Raw genomic sequence first — 24,829 nt, 5'->3', positions numbered from 1 at the left:
CCTCAAAACACGTAAGAGTTTTTCTAGTTGTTCCTCATCTAGTGTAGCATTTACAATTATCGGCAATGTCTTCTTTTCTCCAAAAAATGCATATTTGAGGTGTTTAGGAAGTGGCTTAAGCTCAAGTCGTGGAGCTTGCTCGCACGATGGTGGAGATAGCCCTTTGCTCAGTCCTAACTCCTCATACGCATTTCTCCTTTTGTAAGGAACATGTACTTGCAAAAATTCAGTCATTTATTCAACTTGTTCCTCTTGTAAGCCTGCACCATTAAGACAAAGTTCAAGAAAATCATCATCAAAACTAACTTGACTCATGTCTAATGCCAATTCATCACATATGTCAACAGAATAAGCATGATTGGTAAAAAATGGATATTTCTCCACTTTACTCAAATCAAATTTCACTTCCTCTTCACCAATTTGGAATTTGAATTTACCACTTTAACATCTATTATTGTACCTGCAGTGGCCAAAAATGGTCTACCTAGTATAATAGGTACATTGACATCTTCCTCCATATTTAAAATAACAAAATCAACAGGAATAATGAATTTTTGCACTTTAATGAGTACATTCTCCAATATGCCCATTGGATGTCTAATAGACCTGTCAGTCAATTACAAGGAAATGTTCGTACATTTTAACTCTTTCAACCATAATTGCCTAATCATAGTTAAAGAGATCAATAAAATACTCGCACCAAGATCACATAATGCTTTAGAGAATTCTACATTACCGATAGTGCAAGGAACTGTGAAACTCCTTGGATTTTTCAACTTTGGTGGCAATTTGTTTTGTATGATGGCACTACATTCTTCCGTTATGCAATTGTCTCACTATTTACTAACTTTCTTTTCTTAGTTATTATCTACTTGAGAAACTTTGCGTATAAAGGAATCTACAAAATAGTATCAACAAAAGGAATGTTAATATGTAATTGTTTGAAAATATTGACAAATTTCTCAAATTCTTTGTCATTTCTCGACGGTTTCAATCTTTGTGGAAATGACACTGGTGAAAGAATTGGTGTTGTATCTCCAATTTGTAGCTCACATTCTTCTACTTTTTCTTTCCCTTTAATTTTCTTGTTATCCTCTCCTAACTCACTCAACTGCTTATTTTTTCTTCTTTCATATTCTCTCTCTCTTTCAACTTCAGGTGGTTCACCCATTTCCTTACCACTTCTGAAGGTTATGAGCTTCACATGTTCGCTTGGGTTTACCTCAGTCTTGCTCGGTAAACCTCCTTGGTTCCGATTGTTAACTGCATTTGCTATTTGCCCTAATTGGATCTCAACATTCCTATATATGTTGGTGAGTTGATCCATCCTTTCCTCAATTCTTTCAAACCGTTGAGTAGTGACACTGGCTAACTTTTCAATTTTATCACTTGATACATTTACCAACTTCTCAATTGCCAATTTCCAAACTGGTTTAGATTCCGGAAGTGATTGTTTCGGTTGAAAATCAGATGGATTCTAGTCTTTGCTAGTTTCCTTGATCTTTCCATCCAAAATTCGGGTGATTACGTCATCTTGGGTTGTAGGTATTAGTGTATGGATTATTTTGGGGTGGACGGTTGTAATTGTTGAGATATTAAACCTGCTCGCTGCTAGAACACATAGAATCATCATGATCTTCACCGCAAGTAGTACAACATGCAATAACTACTTCTTGATTAGAGTTAGAACCAACATACATATTAAGCATCTTAACCACATTATCCATATTTGCACTTAACATATTCAAGGTATCTACTTCAAGCATACCTGCGATTTTTCTTATATTACCTCGTTCATTGGCCCATTGGTAGTTATTAGCAGCCATTTTTTCAATCAATTGTTGAGCTTTCTCGGCTAACTTTTCCATCAATGCTCCTCCTGCTGCTGTATCTACATGCGTCTTTGTTGGATAAGTGAGACCATTATAAAATGTTTGGACTATTAGCCAATCTGATAAACCATGATGAGGACATCTTCGTTGTAATTCCCGATAGCGCTCCCAAGCTTCATACAATATCTTTCCTTTCTATTGAGAGAAACTAGTTATATCCATTCTGAGTTTAGCAGTTTTTTCAGGTGGAAAGAATTTATTAAAAAAAGCCTTAGCTAATTTAGCCCAAGTAGTAAAAGTATTTGGAGGATGAGATTGTAACCAAACCTTGGCCTTGTCCTTTAGCAAAAATGGAAACAATTGAAATTTAATTGTCACTAACACCATTAAATTTAATTGTATCACAGATTTCAAGAAATGTTGACAAATGAGAATTTGGATCTTCGGTAGCATTACCTCCATATTGAGATTGTTGTACCATTTGAATCAGTAATGGTTTAATTTCAAAATTATTAGCATTTACCGTTGGTCTTGCGATGCTAGTTTGAGATTCTTGTGTTTTCGGTAGAGCAAAATCTCGTACAACTCACCTATTTGCCTCGTTTTCGGCCATATCTTTCTCAAATAGTAGTTCTATTAAGATTTTCTCTATTGGTTGCCAAACCTCTTGTTTTTCTTGCTGTGGTGTGTTCCTCCTTTGTCTATGTAGTGTTTTTTCAATTTCTGGATCGTAAAGTGCAACTTTTCGAGATGCCTGGTGCATACATTACAAGCAGAAATTAGAGAGATTATGCAACTTCAATGGCTAAAAACTGATTAAAATGTAAAATTAAATATAATCAGCTCAACTAATAAAACTAAAACTGTCTATATTAATAAAGATGATTAGACTCTAATATTGCCGCTCCCCGGCAACGGCGCCAAAAATTTGACGGGATTTTTATATCAATGCAAGTTTAATCCGAATTTATACCCGTTTGACTGCAAGTATACAAGCCAAAATCGTAGTGTAGGGTATGTATCAGGTCGATCCCACGAGTAGCAATTTAAACAATTACTAGATCCTAATTTACTCTATTATTTAGACTCACAATATATTTGAGCAAAAAATTCAGAATTAAATCTGACTACAATCTTTTTACTATCTAAAATCCTTAACTAGATAATTGCAATATCACAAATGGAGAGAAATTCACCAAATACTTGAATCTAGGGATGTAGATTCCACTTATGGCACAAAAGATTCAAATGAATGAATTTTAACACTTGTTACAACTCTTGTTTAACTAAAGACTCATTTCCAAAAATTACCACAATTTCATTCTCATGATAAAATTGGTCTAGAATAGCCTAGTTTTCTCTAATTTCTTGGTGAAACTAAAGCTGCACTTGTTCATGTATGAAATACAAATTTAATCCACTTGAGTGCAATTCTATTCTCATGAATTAACAACTGAAGCTCTTCTCATGTTATCCATTATTATTACCAATTTTCATTGAGTAATAACAACTATAAACCTGCTATTGGTGATCAAACAACAACAAGTAATCAAGCATACACAAGTAGACAAGTTAATACAAGATACAACAAGCATTCAACTCATATCACTTGGCCATAAGTTTCATCTACTCCCTAGACATAGAAATTTAGCTACTCATGGATGATATAACAATCAAACTCATAATTTCATTAATGAAAAACATCTCAAGTTACAAGTACAAAAAGATTAAGAAAAGCTTAGCCAAGTTAATGGTGAATCCCTCCAATTTCTGCTATGTCTTGCACTGAAAATGATTACAAAATGAAGTCTCCAAGTGTTCCTGCAAAATTAACTAGCCAGAGAGAGTTTGCTATCAGAAAATCCGCTACGCATGAATGTCCAGACATCTCCCAATGTCTCTGCATAAAAATTGCTCAAGAGTTCCATTTTTCCAAGTCAAATTCCACCTTTTGATTCTCAAATCTAAACTTTGTTAGGATAGTCAATAACAAAGGTTTTTGACTTGAAAATAAGCCACCTTCTTGCCCTTTTTGTCTTCTGAGGCATGTGCACCGAATTCTCTTGCAACTTATAGCTGGAAAGTAGTTTGAACACAAGAGAAATGGCTGAGAAAATTGCAGAATTTCAGCTAAAAAACGCGACTACAAAAAACGCGGCTTGGAGTCACGTTTTGTCAACTCTTATTTTTAGTTCTGTGTTTTTGGCCTCGCTTCAACAGCGATTTTCTCCATGATGGAGGCCGAACTAGCTTTTGTGCAAAACAAAAAAGTTGTAGCTCTTTGAGTTAGCTTTACAATGTTTTAAGAATCATCCAAATCGGAGCTTTGTAGCCTAAGATATAACCGAAATACCAATAACTAGTCAATCCCCTGTTTCAGTTTTCGACTGCAGAGTGTAGCTTCTGTTTTTCGACTTTTTGTCCATGAAAACAATAGAATTGGATTTTGGTGCTTTCATACCAAATGTAGATCTCTATTTTAGTTTCAAAATGGTATTAAGATCACCTTAATCTGATATGTGTAGCTCCAGATATAGCCAAAATACTGATGAGTGTCAAAACTGTCTTGAATTGCATTTCTTCACTTAAACGTTTTTTACTTCATTTCTTTTTGTAACCACTTGAATTCATCACCAATTATCTACTTTTCACCTCATTTGACATCCTTTGGTGATTGAATCATTATTCCTGCAAGAAAATGAAATTTTAACCATTAAAATCAATAGGAATGCAATATTAGCCACTTTTACCAAAATCTAGATATTTTAGCTATAAAACAAAATAATCAAACCAAAATTAACTAATAAAATGCACTTAAAAATACGTAAATTAAACTCTTATCAAAATTAACCGTTGCTTTCAGCTACACACGTTTTATGTTATCAGATATTATTTTTCAATGTTACTTTCAGTTACACAGAAAATTAGCCACGTTTTTTATATTATCAGATATTACTTTTCACCAATGTACTTTTTTGTTGCCTACTACTTTGCAGACTACCAACAGTAGATACCTTCGTGACAGCTTTCTTCCTCTCCTCTGCTTCTCTTCTTCTCCTTCTCTCCCTCTTTACCGAATTTAGTCGATACTTGCCTAAAGTTCTGATCCTTCTTGTTATAAACAAGGAGAAGACTTGTTTTATCTTGGAGAAACATTTCAACTTCATGAAATAGTTTTTTAGAACAGTGTTTTAAACATGACTCAAGCTACATTTTATTAGTCTAGTTAACATTATTTTTTTGGCTATTTCTAACAACACCAGGTTTAAGGAGTTGTTGGTTCATGAGCTTCCAGGCACACCCGATTTGTCGGTAAGTTCCTCAGATGCTTGCTGCTCTATTACACTGTGTTGCTTCACGTAGGATTCCACAGCAGAAGCACTGTTTGCCCTTTCAAACATTCAAAAATTTTAGCTTCACCAAAAGTAAATTACACCAAAATCATTCGACAGAAATACAACAACTAGTAACATTTGAAGGAAGCTATATTCAACTGGTTTAAAAAATAGGAAAATTGGAAGACAGATGGCGTACAAGAAGGGAAGAAATATGTAACTGCAATCTACGCAGTCAAATGAAAACTCATACGCAAATAATGAAGAAATGGTGAAAATTTTTCTCCAATTGGAGGATAAATTTGGTACACTATATTTACCTTTGGGACCAAACGACTAAAATCATCAAAGTGTAAAAATTTTAGTGGTAAAATTATCTTTCCATAACTAATAAAGACGAGAATTTACTTTATGCCAAACAGACACTACACTTTAACAGTATTTTGTTTATTTTGTGAATATGGGTGAATTGAAACTATGCTCTAGTTATAACATGACTGACGCATCATCTTGGAAAGTCACAAAAAAAGTCGATCCATTGATACTTGTGTCACTTGAAATTTTAAATATTAGGAAAAAGTCTAAATATCATGTTGGAAAATATCTAATTTCTAGCTACAAAGAGATACAATAATGCTAAATTTAGAAAAATTGGTGGCTGAGACGTCTGCCACATAACTATTTTCCAGTCTTTATCAGTACTTTACAGTCAATTGAAAACCAAACATAGAATATTTGGCCTATCAAATTGACATCACAATTTCATTTTGCACACATAATTTGTCTATATCTAGTTGCCTGTAAAGTGATCAATAGTGTGATACCGAGGTTTGGTGGGACAAAGATTTGTGGTGAGCAGTCCGTGAGAGGAATAACTGAACTACAATAGTAATATTGTACAATATTACTACTGACAAGCCCAAATTCATGACTATGAAACCTTAAACCAAGTTCTTTAACTCGTAGGCAAATGTTCTTTTCTTCTAATAGACCTCTATTTAAATATTTTAAACAGTTTTTTTTTTTAAATCTAACCCAACTCTTGTAGAATACAACTAAAGTATTTGAAGACCTTTCTCAAATCTTGAAAAACAAAGAGGCAATTATTTGTGACCGGTGATTTTGGACGAACTTGTTGGGATATAATTAATCTTTTTCTTATGGTTCATGCAAACTTTGATTTAAACTTCAAAATGACGCTTCGGTGAAACTTTGGGGAAAGGTCTGTCACCGAGATCACATGAGTTAAGGTCGAGGAATTTTGGGTAGTTGTAAGCAAGAAGAACAAAGGTTTTATGTTCTTGTCAAATTTGCAGAAGTTTGAGTCGTGCCAATTTTTAAAGTTGAAATACAAGCGTGTACCTACTGAAAGTTGAACCGACATGTTGCAGTTCTTCAGCCTGAGTTGCAATGGTCTTTGTTATTTAGCAAAAAGTAAAAAAAAAAACTAGAAGAGTTGAAGGTCATGAATTAAATGATTCCATTTCAATCCAATTTGGTATCCCTCGTGACATTCATCATACTTTGGCAAATTTTCGTCCCATTATTGGGAAAATCAATTCTAGTCTAATCTGTATTATTAGCACATAAATTTTGATAACTCAGTCGGTAACACGGACTTTGGCAATCGAATCTCAATATTCATTGGTAAATTATTTTACCAAACTTTTAAAATTGGATATAAATCAATTTTGGTGACATCTGTTGCACCGATACCCAATATCCAATCAAGATTGGATGATCCTATGGTTTTTTGATTTTTTTTTTCAAATTTGAACACCGGTATCTAAAACTATGTTCGAGTTAAAGTGACTGACCTGAAATTTAAACTATTCCAATTGGAAAATAAATTTTCCATCACAATTGGAGGAAGCTGGCTCATTTTAAGCGGTTGCTGCTGCTTCACTATATATACCAAGAAAATAACACGCTGCTATTTCTTTTCCGAGTCAAAAATAACTTTTCAAAAATTTCAGCTGCTCCAATATTAGTCCAACAAAAATAAATTACATCTAACTCACTTCACAGAAATACAACAACTAGTAAAATTCCAAGAAAACTATATTCAACTGGTAGGAAAAATAAGGAAATTGGAAGATGGACGGCTTACTTGAAGAGAAGAAATATATAACTGCAATCAATGCAGTCAAACGAAAACTCACACAAAAGCAATGAAGAAATGGTAACAATTTTTCTCCAAATATAGGATAAACCGGTATACTGTATTTACCCTTTGGGACCAAAAGACTAAAATCATGAAAGGGTAAAAATTTTAGTGGTGTGATTGTCATTTCATAACTAACAAAGATGAGAATTTACTTTACGCCAAACAGGCATTACGATTCGGGGGTATTTTGTTTATTTTGTAAACATGGGTGAATTGAAACTATGCCGGGATTTCTCCACATATAAGTGTATAGAGTATTTAGTTTCATATAAAACTATAATTAATCTTCCATAAAATAACAATATATATATTGTTGGGAAGAAAATTGGCCAAAACGTGGGATGGCACGCGTTTGGTTATTATTTTAGCATTTGACAAAGGTTCTTTGGTTCTATGCTCAACCCGGGGCCAGCCATGCCGAGCCACAGAAATATTTGGCCAAACAAATTGAGATCACGAGTTCATTTTGCACACAATTTGTGGATACACAGTTGCAGTAAAGTGATCAATAATGTGACATTGAGTGCAAAAATGCAGCGGGGCATTAGCAGCGGTGATTCCATTGGGGGCTAAGTCAGTCAATAGAAAGGGAAGACTAGATAGGGAGGACCTAAAATTACCTGGATTTCAAGAGAAGCTAGTGATGGAAGTGTCTGAAGCAGCACCAGGACCTGTGGTCCTAGTTATCATGGCTGCTGGTCCTGTTGATGTCTCTTTCGCGAAGAACAATAGTAAGATTGGGGCAATCTTGTGGGCTGGCTCTCCTCTTGATGTTACATTTTTTATGCATTACTTTCAGGTGGTAGATCTCCTTTTACTTGGTATCCACAAGAATACGCAGAGAAAGTGCCCATGGATGACATGCATATGAGAGCCAATGCCTCCAGAAGATTTCCGGGAAGAACTTGCAGAATTTACAGAGACAAGCCGGTTTTTTATTTTGGGCATGGTTTAAGTTACTCAGACTATTCCATGTTTATCATATTAGCACCTTGCAACATATCTATACAGCCAAAAACTTCTCATCGACCTTTCAACATTCGACATCTTGACCTTGCCTCTGAATCCAACCAATTGATTGACATATGGGAAGCATGGTTCAAAGTTGCGGCCGCGGTTGTGATCGCGGCTCGGACTGTTCCACATTGGTCACGGTCTCGACGAGATGTGAATTTTTGAAATATTTAATATTCTAAAATTGTAAAAAATATGATAAACAAAAATAATTTAAAAATAAAAAAAATTTAAGTTGACTCGAGATGATTTGGAGTGATTAAGTCTGATTCAGCCGTTTCAACTCTTTACAGTAACGTCTCGGCGAGTCAAGTATCTCGGAATCATATCATCCCGGAATCATATCGGGAGAGCCCAAGACGGTGACGACTCGGCCGAGTCCGAGAGTCTTTGAACCATATTGGGAACATGGTTCACCATATTGGCCGATACCGATACGTATCGGCCGAGTCGTATCTGGAACGGAAGGGACTGGTACGATACCGATCCCCGAATCACGGATATCACCATATCCACGACGACTCGCTCTGATTCGGCCGATATTGACCGATTCGAATCCGTGATACATGATATCGGTCCATATATCCGAGTCAACTCGGAGTTGACTCCGATATTTTTTTAAATTGTGTCTTTTTCAGTATTTTCTAATTTTAGTAATTTTTTCAAAATTTTTGGAAACTTTAATGTGTTAAAATGTTCATATCACCCGATATTCAACCGATATGCCGCGACGGATGTGGAACAACTGACACCGCGACGCGACCACGACCCGCGATGGTGAACCATGATTGGGAAGTGAATTGCAAGAATTTACAATTTGAATTGATTGTCGGTGTGAAAAATGAAGGGAAAATGGATGGATCTCATGTTGTGCTCGTTTTTTGGAAGCCTGCAGTTGCATGAGTGACTGGAACGCCCAATATACTACTTGTGGGTTTTGAGAAAGTAGAGGTGAGGCAAGGGGAGGCAGAATCAGTCCCAATGTACTACTTGTCATAGGGTCTTCCAGTGAACAACAACTGGAGCATCATTTTGATATTCAGTTGTGAAAAATGAAGGGAAAATGGATGGATCTCATGTTGTGCTCGTTTTTTGGAAGCCTGCAGTTGCATAAGGAGTGTCTGGAACGCCCAATATACTACTTGTGGGTTTTGAGAAAGTAGAGGTGAGGCAAGGGGAGGCAGAATCAGTCCCAATGTACTACTTGTCATAGGGTCTTCCAGTGAACAACAACTGGAGCATCATTTTGATATTCAGTTGTGAAAAATGAAGGGAAAATGGATGGATCTCATGTTGTGCTCGTTTTTTGGAAGCCTGCAGTTGCATAAGGAGTGACTGGAACGCCCAATATACTACTTGTGGGTTTTGAGAAAGTAGAGGTGAGGCAAGGGGAGGCAGAATCAGTCCCAATGTACTACTTGTCATAGGGTCTTCCAGTGAACAACAACTGGGGCAAAGGAGTTATGTCTTTCAGAGATGATAATACTTAGATCACAGAAAATGGGACCAAGGGTTCTTTTGCATATATGATATTGTGATGAATAAAGAGTTACTGATGAAATCAAGTTGATGTGAAACCACGTATGAATAAAGAGTTACTAATGAAGCATCGATAGCAACTCGAGCAGTAGCTGTGCTCAAATGAAGTATCAAAATTTTCATCTACAATTATGTAGGTTTGCCAAAAAGGATTATCAATTGCAACTGGAGAAATAGGAATGAAGTATCAATAGAAAGTTTTCATCAGCTTTGCCTAAGAAATAGGATTATCACTTGTTCAATAGAAAGTTTATCAAACTCAATAAAAAGAGATTATCAATTATCATAATGTAGAATCTGTTACGGTAAGCTTTCGCTAGAGGAAGGGCTTGAACCTTCGAGCTTGTGGTTAACAGCCACACGCTCTAACCAACTGAGCTACTCCAGCAGTAGCACTACTTAGGTAATTACAACTTATATGAATCTGACCTGTGGTTGTTGGCCGGTCCGTTTTCGAGGATGGTGTTATTTGGGGTTATAAGAAGCTTAATTTGGTTGTTTTGATGTGAGTGGATAGCGGATTTTTGGTGAGCGGAATAATTGAACATAGTACAATATCACTACCGACAAGACCAAATCCACGACTATGAAACCTTGAACCAAGTTCTTTAATTCGTTGGGCTAAATCCTCAAAATATTGTCAATTGCTAAAAAAATCAACCAAATGCGGGTCTGCAGAAGCATAGCACCAAACTATGCCTGTTGGCGACACGGGCTCTAGATTTATTTTTTTTTAAAAGCTTAATGCGATGGGCCCACAAATTTTTTTTTAAGAACCTGTCAAGCTGTTGTGCCGTGGTGGCGTGATGATTGACAAGATTTTCCCTTTTTTTTCTTAAGAAAAATTGTGTATAGAAATTTGTGAAATAAGAATTAGGGTCTGTAAAATCATTTTAACAGGTTAAGGACAAAGATAAAGGCAAACAACAAATGAGGCGTTGATATTGTTCTTTTTTCAACAATGTTTTAAACTTCACCCATCTTGACATTTATTTATTTTGATTTTTGTGTTTAATCCAGTTGCTTTATGATTGAACAACATTAAATATTTTCAAAATTGAAAAGTACATGGTATTTTATGAAACCTTACAATACCAGAGATGGGTGCATGAATTTAATAGATAAAAAGGCATAAGTAACTCTATGATCAATTTAATTTTTTTAATCATTGAATATGAGTATCGTATATCAAACAATGACCTATAAGAGCACATTTACTCTCTGTGCGTTTTATACAAACATTCTTTATTTCTACGAAGATACTATTAATTTTTTAACACAATTGCATTTTATATAAATTTCTAAATATAAAAAATTGCAATTCAAGTAGTAATTTTTCTACTTCTATACAATTATAGTTGATTTTGTAAACCCTAAACCCTAATTTGTAAATTGTAAACCCTAAACCATAAACCCTAATTTGATACAACTAAGTGATAGAAGACTATATGAACAAAGTTAATATTAACAAATCGTCACTTTACTAATTTGTAAATCGTACAAATATTTATAATGTGTAAACCCTAAACACTTCTACACTTGGTAAAATGGTTTTACCGACCCTAATTCTTATTTTATAAATTTCTATACACAATTTTTCTCAAGAAAAACAAAAAAAAAAAAGTACATGACGGGACAAACAAGCACGAAAAATCCTGTCAGCCGTCGTGCCATGGTGGCGCGATGGCTTGACAAGTTCTTAAAAAAAATTTTGTGGGGCCATCACGCCATGTAGCTTTTTTTTTTTTGTGAAAATCTAGAGCCCATGGTGTGACGGGCATAGTTTGATGACTCGCATTTGGTTGATTTTTTTAGAAATTGACAATATTTTGAGGATTTAGCCTACCTAATTGACAATTTTTTTCTGTTATAGATCTAGCGCGACTCTTGTAAACTACAACTCATGTATTTGAAGGCCTTTCTCAAATCTTAAAAATCAAAGAGGCAATCTTTTGTGATTGGTGATGATGGGTGAGCACCGTTGCATGTTGGCAATGAATCATTTTCTTATAGTTCAAGCAGAGTTTGATTTACACTTCAAATTGAGGTTCCGGTGAAACATTAGGGAAGATCTATCACGGAGGTCACATGAGATTAAGGTCTCTCAATTTCTAAAAGTTGAAATACAAGCATATACCTATTGAAAACTGAACCCACTTGTTGTAGTTCTCAAGTCCGAGCTACTCTGGCATTTGTTAACAAAAAAATTAGGAGAATTGACGGTCATGAATTAAATGATACCATTTCAGTCCAAAATAATTTCCTTCATGACATTCATCATACTTTGGTAAATTTTCATCCCATTATATGGGGAATCAATTCCTAGTGTAATCCCAGGATTCCGACATGTAATAATTTAGCCAAAATTAATACACAATAAACACTTGTTTTTATTATTTTAATTTTTTTTCTCGAATGAGGGGGCAGGAAATCATTTCCTAGTCTACTCTCCAGATTCCCAAAGTATGTTTGGCAAGACCAGCTACAAATGAACCATTGTCATCCTATACAACCACCCCAACACCCAAAGAACCACAAGAGTACTGAGTTATTCTACTCCTCAAACAACACAACATTGTCAATTAGAAAAAAATGGTTTGCCATCCCAATACTAAGAAAAAATGCGTGCCACAAATGAAGATCTTTGTCCATCAATCCTTTGTTTTGATGATCAACCAGTTAAAATGATGATTTGAACTAATATAGTACAGATAAAAGGTAGTAAAGGGGCATAGACACATCAATTAGGGGTGTATGGATATTATTGCCCTCACAAATAATACTAGCTTCATTATATCCTTCAAAGGGTATTCATTAACCATATAGACTAAGGATGAATGCTCGAGATCCATGTCGGACGTGGTCGTCCTTCGTGTGGCGAGATGGGATAGGCTTGATGGTGACGTGGCGCGAATTGATTGGTTGCCAAGTGTGCTCATTGCACCTGATCCTTCCTTCGGCCACGGTCTTGCTTCTGTCTCTTTCCTTGGCACTGTTTAGCTCTGCTGTGGTTTTCTGCAGGCGGTTGGTTGAGGTCGTCAGCGACCTCTCTCAGTTTTAGCTTCCTCAACATCCTGAAGCTACTCCCGCTTACACATTACTATTTACTTTCCGCCCTTGCAGGTCTTCCCACTTGGAAACCCCGTCTTTCCTTGATACTGTTTCTGTACTGCAGTTTTCTGCAGTAGTTTGGTTGAGATCGTCAGCACCCTCTCTGCCCGCTCATCAGGCTCCTCTCTACCGGCTCCATCCTGCCACAAATTGATGCTCCTCTCTATCGGATCCTCTCTACTTTCTTTTCCTTCCTTCCTCCGCCACAAATTGATGTTCTATCCACTCCAAAATTTATCATCCCCACATCTCATTTTTCCTCTCACCTCTTCTTCCTCCGTCTTTTCTTCCCATTTTTTTGCTACTGTTTTGCTTTCTCCACGCTTCTTTTCCCCTCTTTCTCCACACCCTGTAGCTACTTCCGCTCAAAAATTACTGTGTCTTTCAATCCCTTACACGTCTTGTCCACCTGCTCTCTCCCCTTGTCTTCTGGACGATTAGGTGGCTGCCATCATGAACCATGTTGTTCCCCTTGTTACTTCTCCTCACAATCGGCAATTTGGTCTTTTGTTCTTGCTTTGCTATTGTTGGTGCTCCTCATCGTTGCCCATTGACCTCCCCTGCTCTTTTATTGATCTATTTTTTATCTCCTTTGCACGTTTCCCCCCCTTTCCTCTTCTGTGCCGCCCTCTGCTCGCCGGCTTCTAGTTTGGATTTTCTTTTCCCACCGGCTGTTGTCCATTACAGCTCCAACCAATTAAATCCTCTTGGTTAGAAATAGTTCACCTCCGCTTTTCTCTGCACAGGCACCCCGTCCCCTCTGAATTTTTGCTAAACCAGGTTGTATTTCCCTTTTGTTTCTCTCTTTTTCTCCAATTGCCTTTTATATGCTGCTCTTACACTCTATCTCGCTTTCCTTTCCCATAATTTATTTATTGTTACTTGTGCCTTTGTACAGCTACTTCTCATTCTATCATAAGGTTTCTTTTCGACATCTTTTTTACTTTCGATTCGTTTTACTTATGCAGACCCGTTTCAGCTGCCTCCTCTAGCTTGTTCTTCTGTTATCCTCTGTTTATTACTTCAGGTATTTTCTCTTCTGCTTACTTTCACATCAGGCTAGTGTGTTTTTTTCTATTCTTGTTGTTATTGTTATCGCTTGCTTCTCCATTCCTTTCCTCCCCTTTACTGCTTGAGTTGTGCCGTTGGATTACATGCTATGTTTTCTTCCTTTTTATACGCTTAACTTGCACTGTGTATTCTTGCGCTCCCTTCTGTTCGCCTTTTTACTGTAAACTACGTGTTTTCTTACAAAGAAATTTTTTCGTGCTTTCTATTTTGATATCTTTCCAATGCATATTATCCAAGGATGGATAAAAATGCTAAGAGGCATAAAAGGTATGCACAAATGCCACATAGTCAGAAAGCTGACCTCTTTCGTCGCCGACGAGAATGCAACGCTGCAAAAAGGAGAGGCACCGCTGTGTCTTCTTCTGTTGAAGCAGTTCGGTTTCAGAGGCCTAGCCAAAATAGCCGAGAGTATTTTTCTGGGACTCCATTAGGTTATACTCAGACTGGTGTTCTTTTGGTTGATGATGTGGATAGTTCCCTACCGAGTTCGGCCTCTTTAAATGATAATAGGAATGATTTGTTGATTAATCAGTCAGAATATGTTGTTTCAGATTCTTGTATTACATCAACCTGCGTTCCATCGCTACTTTTTCAAGGTATAATTATAATTTGCATGCCCCTCATTTTCATATTCCCCAACTTTTTCCCCGCCTCCTTCTATGTCATCTGTTTATATTTACTTTCTATTAGTGGCCTATTGAGAACTCATTTCTTTTGCCTCCTATTTTGGCCCATCAGACTTTTCTTGTATGGAATACAAATGCGTGTGCATTTCTACTCCATACCAACCGGCCATTTGTACTCCGTACCAGCTATTTCATTCGGGTTTCTTAGTGATGCCTAGTTTGACTATTTTCGTTATGTCCTTTGACAATTTTTCTGCTATTCACTTTCAGCAGAAACCTTTAATATTCTCAGTCGTCAAAATAATGGATTTGGTATTTGTACGGGTGTCCACTGTATTTTATTCTGTATTATGCTGAATTCAAACTTGTCAGTTTTTAGAAAAAGATCCTAGCTGTTTAGTGTTTCAAAGAAACCACCTGCCTACTCCTATTTATAATCATGCCCATTAGCCATATCTGTACACTTCTGTCATAATGTTCAGATCTTTCCAGGAACCAATTTTCAGCATCCGCCTTCCGGATTAGCTCATCTAGAAAGTATTCCAACTCATTCTATTATTCTTCCTGCTGCTCCGAATTGTGAACATTGTGGTGCTAAATGCTTCCCTTCAGAACCTCTTTCTTTTTGTTGCTCTGAGGGTGAAATCTCTGTTGTTGCTCCTGCTATGCCTTATGCTCTTAAACGCCTATTCATTGGTAATGATGAGAAATGTGAGCACTTTAGGAAGAACTCCCGTACATATAATAATAATGTAGCATTCACGTCTTATGGTGCTAGATATGATCGTGAATTGACAAAAAACAGAAGGGGTTTATACATTTCGGGTCCAAGGCCAGGTGTATCATTTCTTGGATGGTCTAATCTCTCCGTCTGATAAATCATCAGGAGCTCGCAAACAAAGTTCAGAATTCTGATAGGCTTTAACCAACCACTCTCAAGCTGCTGATAACAATCCTGCAAGAAAATCCTTATACCAGATTTTTTAAAGATCTTAAGGATGTTCCAGCCCTTAAAAGCCATACTATAGTTCTTAAGTGTTATCCTAGTCTAGATCAGCGTGTCTTTAATCTTCCTACTGCCTCTCAAGTGGCCGCTATATGGACCGAGACAAATGATGAGTTAGTTGAGAAGAGCCCCCACATTCAGGTTTATAGCCATTCAAAAGTAAGTTATAGTGTCCAATCATATTATGCATGTTACGATCCGCTTCAATATCCTCTTTTGTTCCCTAGAGGTGAATCTGGTTGGCATAGTGGGATCAAGAGGGTATATTCAAAAAGAAAAAGACCAGATACTTATGACTCGGATGTTCATATTGATTTCTCTTCTGCCCAGAATCCTTCAAACTTATTCAGCATTGAAGATATAGGCATGTCTATTTCTTATATTTTTACATTATTTCTGTTGTAATATTCTATATATTCGCCCATAGTATACCTTTCTTTTCCCCTTTTTAGCTGCTCAGCAGAAAAACGATTAGGATTATACTGTATCTGCTAGGGAGTACTATTGTTATCGGCTGCAAATAAGAGACAATGATGATTCTATGTTGCTTCATAATCTGAGATTATTTCAGCAGTTTGTTGTTGGTACATATATCAAAATTGAAACATCTAGACTAGATTTTCATAGAAAGCAGCAAACTGAAATTAGAACAGAGATCCTTCAGGGGGTTATAGATAGTGTTGCAAAAGGCCAAACGCAAGGGGTCGCCGAATAGTATTACCAGCTTCATTTATTGGCGGCCCAAGGGACATGAGGAGAAGATATCTTGATGCAATGACCTTAGTTCAGAAGTATGACAAACCTGATATATTCCTTACCATGACTTGCAATCCTATGTGGAAAGAAATTTAGCAGAATCTTCAGTACCATGAAAAACCACAGGATAGGCCTGATTTGCTGGCTAGAGCTTTTAGTGCTAAGTTTGAAATGTTAAAGGTCGAGCTTCTTAAGAAATAGATTTTCGAAGAGGTTGTAGCCTATGTCTATGTTATTGAATTCAAAAACGAGGCTTTCCACATGCTCATTTGCTGTTTATTCTTAAATCAGGCTCCAAACTATTGAATCCCGAATTATACGACAGAATTGTTTCTACCGAAATACCGGACCCTGAGAAGGATAGGCATTTATATTCCCTTGTCATTAAGCATATGATTCATGGACCGTGTGGTGACAAGAATAAGCAGAGCCCCTGCATGAGAGGCAGTAGATGCAGAAATCATTATCCTAAGAATTTTGCGCCTTATACAGTTCAATGGCGAGGACAGCTATGCATGTTATAAAAGAAGAGATTATGGCCGAAAAATAAAGATGCGCAAGCATGAGCTCGACAATAGATGGGTTATACCTTCAGCCCATACTTATTAGCTTTATTTGATTGCCATATGAATGTTGAAATCTGCTCCACTGTTAAGCTTGTTAAGTATCTTTATAAATATATTTTTAAAGGTCATGATCTTATCAGCTTTAATCTTCTTGATCAAGAATTTGTTGGTAACATTGATGAAATTAATCGCTTCCAACAAAGACGTTGGGTTTCATCTCCTGAAACTTTGTGGCGCATATATGAATTTCACCTAACAGAAATAAATCCAGTAGTTTATACCCTGCAGGTTCATCTTCCTAACAAGCAATTTGTTTCTTTTGATAAAAGTTTAGATTTGTGTTATCTTTTGAGGAAAATTGATTTTTCAAAGATTATGCTGACTGAGTTTTTCAAAATGAACAAAATAAAAACTACAGCTCAGAATTTGAAGTGTTTACACAGAGATTTTCCTCAACATTTTATGTGGACGCCGAAAACAAAGACATGGTCAGAGAGGAGTCGTAGAAAGGTCATAGGGAGACTGGTAACTGCTGAGCCTAGGGAAGGAGAAAGATACTACTTAAGGCTTTTACTCACACATCTTTCGGGACCAACATCGTTCGATGACTTACTTATGGTTAGAGGTCACAAAACAGCCTCTTTTAGAGAAACCTGTTTGCGGTTAGGATTGTTGGAATCTGATTCATATATAGAAGAAGCATTACAAGAAGCTGCTCATTTCCAGATGCCTTATTTGTTATGGTCTTTATTCACAATGCTTCTATTTTATTGCTCTCCGAAAAATTCGAAACATCTTTGGCAATCATTCGAAGAGCACCTATCTTCTGATTATAAACGAAGTTCCGCGTATCGCCACTACACACCGATAAAGATTAAAAGAAAAGTTCTTCAGGATATTAATGCAACATTGGAGCACATGGGAAAAAACCTTGATGATTATCATTTCCTTGAAGATTCCTTTACATCCTGTTATGGTGAGCGGCTGACCAAAGAAATTCAAAGTGAAACAGCCATACCGATTGATCCAGAAGATCTGCTTCTTCCTCAAAAATTGAATTCTGGCCAGAGGCATGCATTTGATTTAATTCTGAATTCAATATCCAACTCAAAAGGTCAAGCTTTCTTTATAGATGGTCTAGATGGAACAGGTAAAACTTTCTTATATCGCGCGCTTCTCGCTTTTCTTTGTTCACAAGGATATGTGGCAATTGCAGTTGCCACATCTGGTGTCACAGCATCTCTCCTCCCTGGTGGTAGAACTGCACACTCAAGGTTTAAGATTTTTTTGAATTTTTCAAAACAAAAAACTTGTCAATTAAGTAAGCAGAGCAGTGTTGCAAGGTTGATTGTTGATGATAAATTAATCTTGTGGGATGAGGCTTCAATGGCAAAAAGAGAAACAATTGAAGCATTTCATTGTCTTCTTATGGATATAATGGAATCTGATGTACCATTTGGAGAAAAAACTATTATTTTTTGCGGCGATTTTCGCCTAACCCTGCCAGTTATTGAACACCTACCTGCAGCAGATTTGATCGAATCAACTGTTCTATATTCACATTTATGGTCTCATATGTATAAGCTACAACTAGGAACAAATATGAGAGCTGCCTTAGATCCAGCATTTTCGGCTTTTCTGCTTAGAGAAGGAGAAGGTGTTGAACCTGTTGATGAACATGGTCAGATATCTCTACCACCTCATATGGTTATTCCTTATCATAACAAAGAAGAATCTCTTGACAGGTTATAACCATGTAGTGCACTATTAGTAGTTCATTCCGTCCATGTATTTTGACTGCTTGTCCTAATTACATGTAAAATCTTCCAGATTACTTGGGACCGTATTTCCTGATCTAAATCTGTACTCATGTGATCCTTATCGAATGATAAATAGATGTGTACTTTGTCCAAAAAATAGTTCAGTTGTTGAAATTAATGAGATGATGATGACAAAATTTCCTGAAAATCTTCACAGATATATAAGTTGTGATAGAACTGTTGATAGGAGATACCAGGCAGATTATGAGGACTTTCTAAATTCTTTGAACCCAAAAGGTCTGCCTCCTCATGAACTTTTACTCAAAGAAAATTGACCTATAATGCCTCTGAGAAATGTGAATCCAATGGATGGTCTTTGCAATGGTACACGGTTAATCTGTAGAGAATTGGTTGAACACAATTTGTGCCGAAATTATCTCTGGTCCTCATAAAGGAAAAAAGGTTTTCATTCCAAAAATTCCTTTGTAGACTTCTGATATCGAAAAGAATGATATTCCATTTATACGGACACAGTTTCCTGTCCATTTATGCTTTGTAATGACAATCAATAAATCTCAGGGTCAAAATCTTGACTATATTGGAATTTACCTCCATGAACCTGTCTTTTCTCACGGCCAGCTTTATGTTGCTCTCTCTAGAGTTAGAAATTCTTCTGCAGTTAATGTTTTAATTGCTCCGGGTACTTCTAATGACGTCAACGTTGATTGTAAAACAAGAAATGTTGTTTTTCATGATATCTTTCGATTCACTAACATATGATATATGAGGTCTGATTACCCATACCATTGATTACTTATTAGTTTATCATTTAGAGAATCAAATACTGTTGCTAATTTCCCATTGTATTTCTTTTTTTTTTTTAAAAATTGCAGGATGCAAGATGTTATCCCAATCAAAGACATCCTGCCTAGTCTCAAGGTTGGACCTGCAAAGTCATTGTGCAAGAGAAGCAGCAAATAACTGGATCAGCAACGATGCCAACAAAAAAACAAAAGTTTATTTTGTTGGATTCAGAGGTCTTCCCTCTGCTTCCATGATATATACTTCTTCATATTACATGGTTTAACATTTCATTGCTAAAAGAGCACATTAATATAAGGCATCTTCTGTTTTTATCAACAATTCAATGCATGCATAACTACTTACTTCGTGAATATTTTCTATGTGCATAGAGATCGCAGGTAGAAGGGATTATGTTAATAATGACATTCCAAAGATCAGCCCTCGTCTTCAGATTTATAAAAAGTATCTGATTTCAAATGCCATAGTAAGGCTAATCCCAGAAAAATAACAAACTTCTGAGCTGAAGATCCAATGGGTTATCACTTGCTGAACAGTCATCGAACCAGTCAATGATGATGATGATATTCTACTTGTGAAGTTTGACTGTACATAATTCAGTGATCTTGTGAACTTCATGGATGACAAAGAAAAATCAGTTGGTGAGCTTCACCATTGTAATTTTTTCATTTACTCATCGGTTATGTTCATTTTTGCGGATTGATATTGTATTATTCTGCACCAGATGTTCTTGCTATAATTGTTAAAGCACTGGATGTGAAACATATCAATAGAAATGGAAAAAATTCAGTTGTTCAGAAATTCGTCGTTGTTAACAAAGAGTAGGTTTTTCCTTCCAGATTTCATGTTTATTATATCATAACTTTTATTTTTCTACTTTTTTCAAAATTGATCTTTTCTCTGTATTAGTGCGCAGACTGTTGTCTTGTCATTGTGGAATGATTTTGTAACTAACGAAGGTCAGCAGATGACACGTAACATCCAGAATCAGCTCGTTGTTGTTTGTCGCAGGTTACAAGTTAGCTTTTACAATGGTATGCAGTTTAACATTTGTATAATATGTCTCTTACATTTAAACGCTTAGTGTTCATCTTTTTCCTTTGATCTCCATATATCTTCTTATTTGTAATCTTTCCCTAACAACTGACCATCTTTTCCCCCAAGAGTCGCGTTGTCTACCTGGTTTGACTCTGCAATTCTTATAGATCCTCCTATAGAAGAAACTGGAAACCTAAAGAAATGGTTACTAATTACTCCTTTTACTTTGTCCCTGTCTTAAACATGCAACGTCGTATGCCCTTGTAATTATTAATAAATTTTTGTCCTTTTACACAGGGTTAGGAAAAATGCTCAGCTCCTTAATGACCTTGTTACTGATGGAGCTTACATGAAATACAATCCTGATATGCCTCTTAAACTAGATCAGAAGATAATTAAAATTATGCTTTTAAAATCTACACAAAAGGTCGGACTTTTCTGCATTATGCGATTTACTACCATTTTCACATACATTTACCAAAGCTGCCCCTTTTCTCTCTTCCATTGCTATTTTTTTACCAGAGCTCCTGGGTCAAAGTGTCTTTCTCCTTTGAGCACATCTTCCAAAAATTCTGGTATATGGGATGCAAAAAATGCTTCCGCTCTACACCAGCTCCACATGGAATGATTTTTACATGAAATTCCTGCAAAGAAAGGCATCTAGCTTAACCAAGGTCTTTGGTTATACACTCCATCAGTTTTTTTTCCCTTTTTTTATCTCCCTCCCTTTTTCATACTAAGATTTCTTCTTACACGTTCTTCGTCTTGTTTCTGTATTTTTCTTCTGCTTAGCTTTTGTTAATATATACAGATGTCGATTCGACATTGATTTGACTGATACAACAGGCACAGTCACTGCTTCCATTTTTGGTGAATTAGCTGAAAATTTGCTTACTTTCACCGAATTGGAAGCAATGGAGCACTTCACTGAGGTTAACATCTGCATATATTATAATGTGTATATATTTACATATTTTCCCTTCATGTACCATTCTATACTTATAATTCTGATACTGTATTTCTTTTGTGTTTTAACTACCAAAACATTGAACTTCCCTTAGAAAAGATTCATGCTCAACTAAAACAGAAGATTTTTTTGGCTCATATTAGACCTATTCAGTCTCGGCTGGCTGATGCAAACATAGTTATATATTATTGTGAAAGTACTGACCAACTGGAAGCTCAATTGCTAGATATCCAAGAAAGGCCTGGTCATGTGTTAACCTATAACGAAGTTGCAAACAGTGATTCAACAGCTTCAGGTGCTATTACTAAATTTTTGCATTCCACCTTTCACATTACATATCACAGTTCATTATAATCTAAATAATCCGTGTTACCCTTTTTTTATATAGCAGTAAACAACATTTGGTTCTTCTTCAAGAGTTAAATCATGCCTTGCTAAAAGATTTGGAGAGTCAGAAGGTGACTGTTCATTTGCATTGCCGCTTGAAGATGCTAGTTCACCTAACAGAGCCAAATTATCTTAGACATGCATGGTCACTGCCCCCTTAATCCTGCTGGCCTGTTATTTTGTTTACCGTTCCAGATGAATAATGCTGCTTGTTTTGTATTACCCTAGAGATAACCCATTCCATGTTAAACTTGTCTTGGCACTCTGTTTTTGTTACAGCTGTATTTAACTGCCTCTGATTACATGTTATCTAATTCCAGATGAATGATCCTGCTTCTTTTGTCTTAGACTGCACATAACCCATTGCATGTTGAACCTCTCTTCGCACTCTGCTTTTGTTACAATTGTTTTTTACTACCTCTGATTAAATGTTATCTTCTTATATGTTAAGCATTGATACTTAGCTGATACTTTCATGCTGCTTCTATGCATTATCATGCCTTTTGCTATGCCCCGTTATATTGCTTTCAAATAACATTCTATACTTCTTGTCTCCCAGACAGGATTATTTTCCATGTTCAATAGACTGTGATTTCACTTATCTTGCAATATATCATCTTCATTTAATTAAATACTCATGTATATAAATCAAACATCCTCACGTTAAATGTGACAAGGCATTCTTTATTTAATCTGCAGTATACATTAAATAAAAAATCAAAATTTTCCCCTCTTTAACTTTAACATACACGCTTTTTTTTAGCCTTCGCCCTCAAACAAATTTTATCTCCCCCAGTAGCATAGTCCGACTGCAAAAATCCAATTGTCTCTTTCCCCAGGCCTTTATCCACGACCAAATTGATTATAAGGAGTTTTGACTGTTTCTTTTCTCTCTTTTTGTCACTTTGCTTATGAAAACTCATAGATAATTTAATGTGACAAGTTATTAGTGTCAGTCTGGACAGACTTCAATTCAGTTGTCTTTCATAAATAAGTCAGTACACCTACTATTACTGTCAGTCTGCACAAACTTCAATTCTATTGTCTTTCAAGAAACTTGTGTTCTACACATTATTCTATGTTCCTCTTTCATAACCTTCCTGCACTGCATGTTGACCACATCTATTTCTTAATATATATCACTAACAAGTTCGTTCACTTTCAAGCATATTCGAATGAACACACCTCATATAAGTGGTAAGTTTCTTCTTTGATATGTTCATTGACTCATAAAACCATCTTAACTGGTTCTTCCTTTTTTCTACATTCAGTCAACTAAACTCTTTGCTATTTATGACACCAATCCTACAATATTTTTCTTTAGACTGGATCAAAATCGATGGCAATAAACATTCACAGCGGGAATTCCTCCAACTAGTCACCTAATATTTGCAATGTTATTGAAGGTTGTTTTTTGTTCAAATGCAACCAGCACAGAAAGGTAAAATTTTTTTTCCCATAAGTAAATATATGAACCAGCAAAAAAACTTCTATTCCTTCACTTCATCGTTTACACTTTCAACTTGCAGATTCTGGCATCCAGCTTTCACTATATACTGAAACTGCATAACAAAAGTAGCATAACTATCATTCAAGGAAATGAGAGTTGGATTGTTCAAGTTACAGGCCAAAAATTTGGATCTGGATGGACAAAATTCCAAAAAAATAATTTACTTAACGGAGAGAGCTATATACTGCTGCGTCACATTGGAAACTTAAAATTTGATGTTATTTAGTTCACCGAACTTAAAATGCACACTTATCTTAGTTGGACAGTTCTTCTTGCTAATATTCTCCAATTGTAGTATTCTGCAAATATTCATGGTCAGTAGAAATAGTATGCTTTTTCCTACCCAAACTACCTAAAAATTTATTCTGGCTTTTTTACTTGGTGGTTCTCATCTCAGGTGATATCAATCCTACATATATTCTATATCAACATATATGCTCTTCCATCAAACCGGATATAACTCATGATATTATGAATTCCATATCTTTTTACCAAGTTTACAATGAAAGGAACAGAGACAAATTTGTGAGTATCATTCTTCTCTATTTTTTGTTTGTATATTTTTATTACGTATTTTTACTATTGTCATTTTCCTTCCATATTATAAAATACCAAAGTTCGTTATCGTTTTCCTAAATGAAACAACAATGCCGGTAATCACTCTCAGAGCTGGATATAGACTTTTTCAAGTAAAGATAAACGACCGGGAGTTCACCGACAACTGGCCTTCATTTGTTTTGCAACATGATTTGTAGCTCAATGAAAAGTTAGTTTTCATACCAGAGACAATTAATTCATTTACCATGTAGATTTACAGGACAGACGGAGCCGAAAAAATTTTCCCCTGGTATCATAACTACTATGTACATTCTTATTTTTGATGTGCAGTTTGTAAAATATATTCAGCTAAAAGTCCAAATGTTATTTATAATCTCTTCTTGCAGTTTGATCTTCAACCTTATTTTGATTGATAATGTCAGTGCCATCTTCTCTCGCTTTTTGGCAGTCCATTAATTCGATATTCACTCCCCATAAAATTCTCGCCTGATCCCTGCTAAATAATTACAAATCTTGACTGCTTCCCAACTGCTGTACTTTATGGCTTACATAATTAAGAAGTAAATTTCAATTAGCGCTGAAAACACGAACTGTGCTGTCAACTTCAATTTAGCTTGGGAATGATAAAAGGTAAGCTAGAAATGCAATTTTAGGCTCATTTTCCAAACTAAACTTGAGCATATCTATCTCGGTTGAGTTCAATAACACTCCAAATTTAAAATGTATTTTACCCTTAATTTTAGTTTTCTAAATAATGTATGTAA

General features: G+C 35.9%; 2 non-coding genes across 2 annotated transcripts; one reads left to right on the top strand and one right to left on the bottom strand.

Annotated features, from left to right (window-relative positions):
* The first annotated feature begins 1,956 nt into the window (after positions 1-1,956).
* On the top strand, positions 1,957-2,063 carry LOC113743096 (small nucleolar RNA R71). The gene has a single exon (XR_003460983.1). It is a non-coding gene; the product is annotated as a small nucleolar RNA R71 (small nucleolar RNA).
* Positions 2,064-10,201: 8,138 nt separating this feature from the next.
* TRNAN-GUU (transfer RNA asparagine (anticodon GUU)) lies at positions 10,202-10,275 on the bottom strand. Its single transcript has one exon. It is a non-coding gene; the product is annotated as a tRNA-Asn (tRNA).
* Between the last annotated feature and the right edge of the window lie 14,554 nt (positions 10,276-24,829).

This window comes from Coffea arabica, chromosome 4e, assembly GCF_036785885.1.
Source record: "Coffea arabica cultivar ET-39 chromosome 4e, Coffea Arabica ET-39 HiFi, whole genome shotgun sequence".
In the NCBI taxonomy this organism is placed as follows: Eukaryota; Viridiplantae; Streptophyta; class Magnoliopsida; order Gentianales; family Rubiaceae; genus Coffea; species Coffea arabica.
Note: the sequence above shows the minus strand (reverse complement) of the source record. Positions and strands in the feature narration are given on the sequence as shown.